The sequence below is a fragment of the Triticum urartu genome, chromosome 5A (genome assembly GCF_056163025.1).
Source record: "Triticum urartu cultivar PI428250 chromosome 5A, HENAU_Tu73, whole genome shotgun sequence".
In the NCBI taxonomy this organism is placed as follows: Eukaryota; Viridiplantae; Streptophyta; class Magnoliopsida; order Poales; family Poaceae; genus Triticum; species Triticum urartu.
Genome location: NC_141877.1, coordinates 597869657 through 597877157, shown reverse-complemented (window position 1 = coordinate 597877157; position 7501 = coordinate 597869657).

Below are 7501 nucleotides of genomic sequence, written 5' to 3'. Positions count from 1 at the left end.
ATTATGTAATTGCCCCAAATCAACTTTCATGGGCTGAGGCTACCGACGACGCTTGTTATGGAAGAATGGCTTCGATGGAGTATTTGATGAAGAATCATGGGAGAGATGACAAGATATGTCATCATGCTCTAATTGAAGACAATCTCTAGTATTTTTCAGTTTTTTTCTTATTCCACGATGTAATATTTTTCTGCGATATTATGATAAATTTAGTTTTCCTTTGAGGCCTGCTGAGTTTGTAGGATGTGTAGACTGCTGTATATAAAAAAACATTGTATCATTGGTTTCGTCTTTTATGAGAATGAAACTGAGGCCGCAATTGATAAAAGAACTGTAGAGGTTTCGGAGAATGTTTTCATTGTACTCAACTGTAAAAACATTTTCTCACCCAAATTTTCTCAATAAAACAGGCAGTGTACCATTTTTTTGGAATTAAGGAGCATAGTCTCCAATTTTAGTTACCAAATAAGGTTCACGCATCAATAGGGGTGCAAGCTCACAAAACATTCACCATCACACCCTCCAACAACAAAAGAAAGGCCAATCAATGGACCATGCCACGTTGGCGATTTTCACGGTGATGATTTTATTATGCCAATGGAGGAGAGAGATAAAATGCTCGCACGGTTGCACAACTCGCACCCAACGCTAGGGGGGGGGGGGGGGGTGGCAGATCATGTGACGAGACGAGGATTGGAGGAGGGTGCGAGAGCTGGTGGATCGGGAGGGAGATACGTGCAAGGGAAAAGGGTGGCGGCGGGAGCAGTAGAAGGGAGAGAGAGGACTGGCAACTTAGGTTTCTTCTGGTTGGTTTTTACCAGACGCTGTGAGATAAACGGACGACTGAGATCAGCTCGGGGAGGAGACCAGATGGCCGAGAGTGCATTCGCTCTAATTAGGTAATAATGGAACAATTTAGAAGCATCTTGACCATTTTGGGAAGAACAGGCAAGAGTGCAAGAGGAGCATTGGAACACCAACGACAGAAATACAACATCTGTTCTTTTCTGTCGTGATCACGATTTAACATCTTAATAGAATGTCAGTATTTAAACTAGCATCGCCTTTGAAGTTGGAGCAAGACTAGACTGGTCAATTATGTAATTACCCCCAAATCAACTTTCTTGGGCCGAGGCTACCGACGACACTGGCCATGGAAGAATGGCTTCGATGGGAGTATATTTGATAAAGAATCATGAGAGAAATGACGAGATCTGTCATCATGCTCTAGCTGAAGACAATCTCTAGTACTTTGTAGTTTGTTTCTTATTCCATGATGTAATACTTTGTTTCGATATTCTGACACACCTTGTTTGCTTTTGAGGCGGCTGAGTTTGTAGGATGTGTAGACCGCTGGCTATCAAAAACAATGTATCACTGGTTTCATCTTTTATGAGAATGAAACTAGGACGAGCTCCCCGTTGACAAAAAAACTGTAGATGTTTTGAAGAATGTTTTCATTGTACTAAACCGTAAAAATATTGTTTGCCCGCAAAATAGGCAGTGTACCATTTGTTGGAATTAAGGAGCATAGCCTCCAATTTTAGTTATCGAATAAGGTTCGCGCATCAACAGGGGTGCAAGCTCGCAAAACATTCACCATACATCTAACTAGGTAACGACCAGGGGCAAAAGATTCCAAGCTTCTGAGGATACAACGGCAGCACATCACCGAGAACACAGAACAAACTCAAGGCAACATCGGGCAACATAACTCAAAACTTGTACCCATAGGCCATAAGAGAACAACTAGAGCCCAATTATAAAAAGGAAAAACTCGATATGTGCTACTACCTGGATCCGATATTCGATGGATGCCACTAGATTTTCATGAATTGTGGTTGTGCCATTAACGCTTGCGAAGAAATTGGCTACAAGCCCCTACGCGCCGTCTCCGCGAGTTGCCCTCAAGTGTTCACCTTGTCGTTGTCTGCATTGACTTGTTTCCTCCTCTATGGAACGCACCACTTCGTCATGCCATCGTTAACGAGAGAAGACTTGGTTGAGCCTTCATCCGCTATGGGGCCCATCCTTTTTCCACGAAGCCCTCCAGCAGGACGCTTGATAGTGGCAATGATGGTGTCATGCACCGGGGAAGAACCCAAGGGAGCCCGGCATCATGCCTTCCTAGAAGCCCACGAGGCCTGAGGATCAAAGGGAACCCTAAAGTGGGCATCGCAGAACTTCTTGCCCACCAAGTCTAGGGCGGCGACAGCCAAGACTGTGTATATAAGAGCATGGTTAATAGTACAGTCAGCTGATGGCTATATGATATTGCCATGTCATCTATAGCCAATCTTATAGTCTTCAAGTATAATAGTAAGATACAAAGATGTGCTACTTCATTAATACATGGCCCACCTTTCACTCTCACATAGTGTTTAGGAGCACGTGCTGCAGCTAGCTCTTATTCTGTAGCTGGCTCATCTTCTCTCTCCTCTTCTCTTCCCTCCATGTCAGCAAAAAAACAATATTTTAATCCTTATAGTCTGCTTACATAAGCTTATTATACTTGCTCTAAGTGAAGACAAGGGGGCTCTCATAGACATCTATTCTCATATAGAACTATCGGTAGCAATCTCATAGACCACGTAAACCCCTCGCACAAGGTATCCACTAGTAGGAAAGCCCCTTTTAGGATTTTGCCAGTAGCATCGTTCGGCTAAAACAAGACGCGACTGCTAATTTGACCAACTACCAACGGGGTCCAGGAAAGTAATGGGCGCTTGTAATAGTACTACAGAACTACTTCCTTCGTTCCGAATTACTTGTTATAGATATGGATGTATCTAGATATATTTTAGTTCTAGATATATCAATTTATACGACGAGTAATTTGAAACCGAGGAAGTAGCTGCGTTGGACAGAACAAACGCTGCTAGTGTTGTACCCCAAGGAAGGTATTCTGCCTCGAAACACCAGCAGGGTTTGAGGAAAGCGGACGCCGCAAGTTGGCAGTAAACTAGCAGCGTTCCGTGCAGAAGGAACACGACAAAACTAACTTGAATCACCACACCAGCCGAACGCATGTTTCGGTTCAAACAACCAGCAGCGATTTATACGAAGCTAATGCTGCTACTGGACGTACAATTAGCGGCGCTTTACCTTGTGGCACGAATCAAAAAGTAAGGAGCGACGCTAGGCGCCGGCGCACCAGCCCAACAGTTGGCCGGTCTAGCCCTAGCCGCCCGATGCAGCGATTAAACCGTCGGATCTGTCCCTCGCTTTCTCCTCCTTCTGAGTCAATTTTTTAAAAAAAAATTGCAACGGCCCGAGCGTCACCGACACCACGCCATATCCTCGCGAGAAAACAGCCGAGCTTGAAGCACCACCGCGGCGTTCCTCGTCGCCGGTGGGCGCCCTTGCCGGCCGTCCGCGCTTGCCCCAGATCCGCGCTTGTCATGGATGCAGCTCTGCCGCCCGCGCTCATCAGAGATCTGCGCTCACCATGGATGCAGCTCCGCCGCCCGGCGCTTGCCATGGATGCAGTTTCGTCGCCCACGCTCGCCATGGATGGATCCGCCCTCGTCGCCCGCGCACGTCATGGATGCAGCTCCACCTCGTTGGTGATTGTCTGGTTCCAGCAAATAGAATTGCCCGTTGTAGCATTTTTCTTTGTTTGTCGTAGCAAAATGGAGACACGGTTGTAGCAAAAAAGAAACATTGTTGTTTTCACTGGTTGTAGCTCGCGGTTGGAGGTAGGAACATTTGCATAAATGAACAGATGTAACAAAACCCATTGCCGGACGTAGCAAATACCTACGACGGTTGCAACAAAAAAGTCGTCGTCGCCGTCGCGGGTCGCAACTCGGCCGTGCTGGATGCAGCAAAACATTATGCCGGTTGTAGCAAAAAGCAATGCTAGTTGTAGCAAAACCACGACGCCGGTTGTGTGTTGTAGCAAAACGTGACCCTAGTTGTAGCAAAATGATATGCCGGTAGCAAAATCTATGACAGTTGAAGCATGTAGCAAAACTGCAGCGTTTTGTCATCTTCTTCCACCTCCAGCCGTCGCTGGTTGAAGCTTTTTCAAACTACAGTTGAAGCTTTCGTATGAACGATTGTAGCTTTTTTCTGTGCGTGGTATTCGATTGAAGCTTAATATACCACGTGTTGAAGCTTTTGAATCAAACGGTTATAGCTTTTCCGCTGCTGGTTATAGCACGCGCCAATGGCCATAATAGCACGGGCAGGGAGTTGGGGACCTAGGAGTGCGCCATTAGGACGAGGGGGTAGGTGGCGCATGGCCTTGGCATGGAGGGACGCTGTGAGGAAGAAGAATAAAGGCTGGCCATGACGAGGAGGATGGGCGGAGACGCGCGAGCTCGAAGAAAAAAAATATACGAAAGAAGGGGATAAAAGCGAGTAGCCTAGAAGAGAAGAAGGGATAACGCAGGAGAACCAGTCAACTCGGGTCCACCACGCCACCTAGTTGCTCATGAATAAGTCGCGCGCGTGCGCATGGATTGGACCGGCCGAAGCTTCCACCGATCCGCCGGTGTGAAACGTTTACCCAAAGTAAGTGCTAGCTTGCTAACAGAAGCAGTCGAGCCGTGGACATATCTCACGAGTGCAAATAACCAGACAGAACGAAGTAACGCAAACATCTAGTAGAGATGTTTTAAAGACCCAAGCAGCCTACCATTGAAGTCAGTCGCTACAAAACAGGGCAACGGTGTGATGAGGCCCTCAATCATCAGCTCATGTCACCTGATTCTCTTGGTAGCCTAATCTGCAAAACTAATTCAGAAGCATATCTACCGTTTGGAACACCAATGACTGAATAATCCAGCAGAACACCCCCGCTCGGGCAACTCGGGTGGGATCGCAACCCTAGCCGCCGGGGCTCCCCGTCCTTCCATCCCTCCCTCCGTCGCCGCCAAAGGATGTCGCCGGCCTATAGCCCGGGGGCTGGCGGCGGTGGCGGGGGCCTTCCCTCTCTCCTGCGTCATGGGGGCGGTGCGGAGCCCCGCGGCGTGTGGTGGCACGGCCGATCTAGCCTTGGTGGCCTGGTGGGCCTGCCTTGACCGGCGGCAGCGCGGCGGCTGCCTCGGCGTAGGGCGGCGATGGTGGCGGGTGCGGCGGTCGGCCCTGCTTCGGGCAGCGGCCTTGGCTGTGTTCGGCGGCGGTGGCCGGGTCTGCGGCAACGGACCATCTGACCTCGGATCGGCGGTGGCGGCATGGAGGGCCTGGTGGTTGGGTCGGCGCCATGCGTGGTTTGTCCTTCGGACAGATTTGATCTGGCCGGTGCGGCCTGCTCGATGTGCGGCGGCTCAGATCGGCAGCGACCCATGCACACGATGCTTGATGGAGGTTCTTCGAGCGGATCCGGGTGAAAACCTTGATCTCGGCTTGATGCCAAGACCGGCATTGGCGGCATTCTTTTGTGTCATTACCTTCTTGAAGGCATCGCCGTGGAGAAGCTCCAGATCTCTATCCGCTACCTTCGGGGGAAACCCTATATCAGTAGATCGGACGACGGCGGCGCGTTGGTGTCGTTTCCTCCTTGGGGGCGTCATTCTTGGAGGCGTACACGGGATCGAGGAACCAATGGGCGGCTTTTTTGGTGGAGCAGTGCTTCATCCTACACATTGATGATGGCAGATCTCGGCGGCGTGGCGCAGTGAAGACTCGGCGCCCGATGCACGGTGATGGACTCGCGCAGTAGGTGGTAGTTGTCTGGCGTCGATGGCAGAGTGGCCTGACAAGGTAGAAGCCTCAATATCTGCTCTGAAGACAGACCTGTGGAAGATGGCGGCGATGACACATGTGAGTGCGTCAGACCAGTTTATGCCCCAGACCCAGTAAGTGGCTCGGCTGGGGCTTCTGACTTTTGATGATAGGCTTAGGTGAGTTGTTTGGGTATTTGGCCCAGCTAGCACCCCTTCATCATATGGATAGGAGTAGTGGCATATGTTGTCAAGATGGCGGATTCAGGCATATTGTTGTAATACTTTGTAAGGTCCTCGAAAATAATCAATAAAGTGACCGCATGCATCTCCCAGATGCAAAGGCCAGGGGTCATCTTTCTTTTCTAAAAAAAATAAAAAAATCCAGCCGAACGTAATGACCTGAACACCAATGATATTCCAGCACAACAAGACATTTTGGAGAATGTTTTCACTATACTCAACCGCAAAAACTTTTTATCCCGCCATTTTCTCGGGACAACAACCACCCTCTGGTGACAGGGAAGCCCCTTAGCTCACCCTATGTGGAAAATATTATGGAGAATCAGATACCTGCAGAGGTGAAGATCTTTATCTGGCTCTGCCTACACGGACCAATTCCATGTTTCCGCATTCTCACGAATAGGCATATGATGAACTCTGTGCTATGTCATGTGTGCGGAAGGATGCCGAAGATATTTGACATGTACTTCTTACTTGTGAACGGGTAAAATCTGTTTGGAAGGAACTTGGCATCGAAAAGGTGATAAATGATGCCCTTGGGTCCACTGTACTTGAATTTCTACTCTATGACCCAAAATCACAGGAGCAGTAGCTGGGTACTGTAGCATTTCAGGATATTGTCGCTACAGCCTGTGCATATGGTGGATCTGGCAGAAAAGGAATGGCGAGCGCATGCAGAACGCCAGAACCCTTCCAGACCCTCGGTGGCGATCAACGCCTTGGTGACAAGCTATGTAAGTCCAACACCTTAGAGGCAATAGTGGTTGGAGCAAACCCCATGGTATGCTTTTACTAAATGTTTATGCTGGTTATACGCTTATGAAGACAGTTCAGGATCATGCGGGGCCAGGGCCATCATCCAAGAGGACGTAGGTGATTTTGTTTCTGCTTATGATTAATTGCCTTCTGAATTAGGTCCTTGACACCAATACAGCTGAAGCTATCGCACTCCGTCAGGGCCCTGACTCTTGCAAGAAATCTGGGCGTTCATTATATAATCGTGCAATAAGACTGCCTTGTGGTGGTCCAGGAGATGACAATCATTGAAAAGCCATGCGACTACTGCGGCAACTATTCTCTATGAATGCAAGGAGCTGATTCGGGGCTCCGGGAAGGTCAAGATTGAGCATTGTGCTCCGGAAGCAAATTTCGCAGCGCATGAGCTAGCTAAGTTATTGTGGCCGGCGGATGCCCAGATTCTGTTTTACAACTTCTTGTGGATGATATACCTTGTGTTTAAGTAATAAACCTAACCATGATGGTCTTCCCGGGAAAAAAAATACACAGCTGCACTACAGGCAATATTCAGAGGGAAATGATGGTCTGATTTGTTGTCATTTTGTCATTTTTGACTGATTCTCTTGGTATCCCGGTTTCAGTTGGTGAAAAGGCCGAAGGTATTGAAGTTCTATTTTCTGAAAAATATCCAGAGTTTAGACCATTTATGGGAGCACTGGAACAAGGATTGCACTGACTCTGCTTCCAGCTTAACGTAATCATGCATGCATTAAGTAATCGACTGAATAGTACTCCCTAAGTTACTAAATATAAGTTTTTTTTAGAGATTTCACTATAGACTACATACGGAT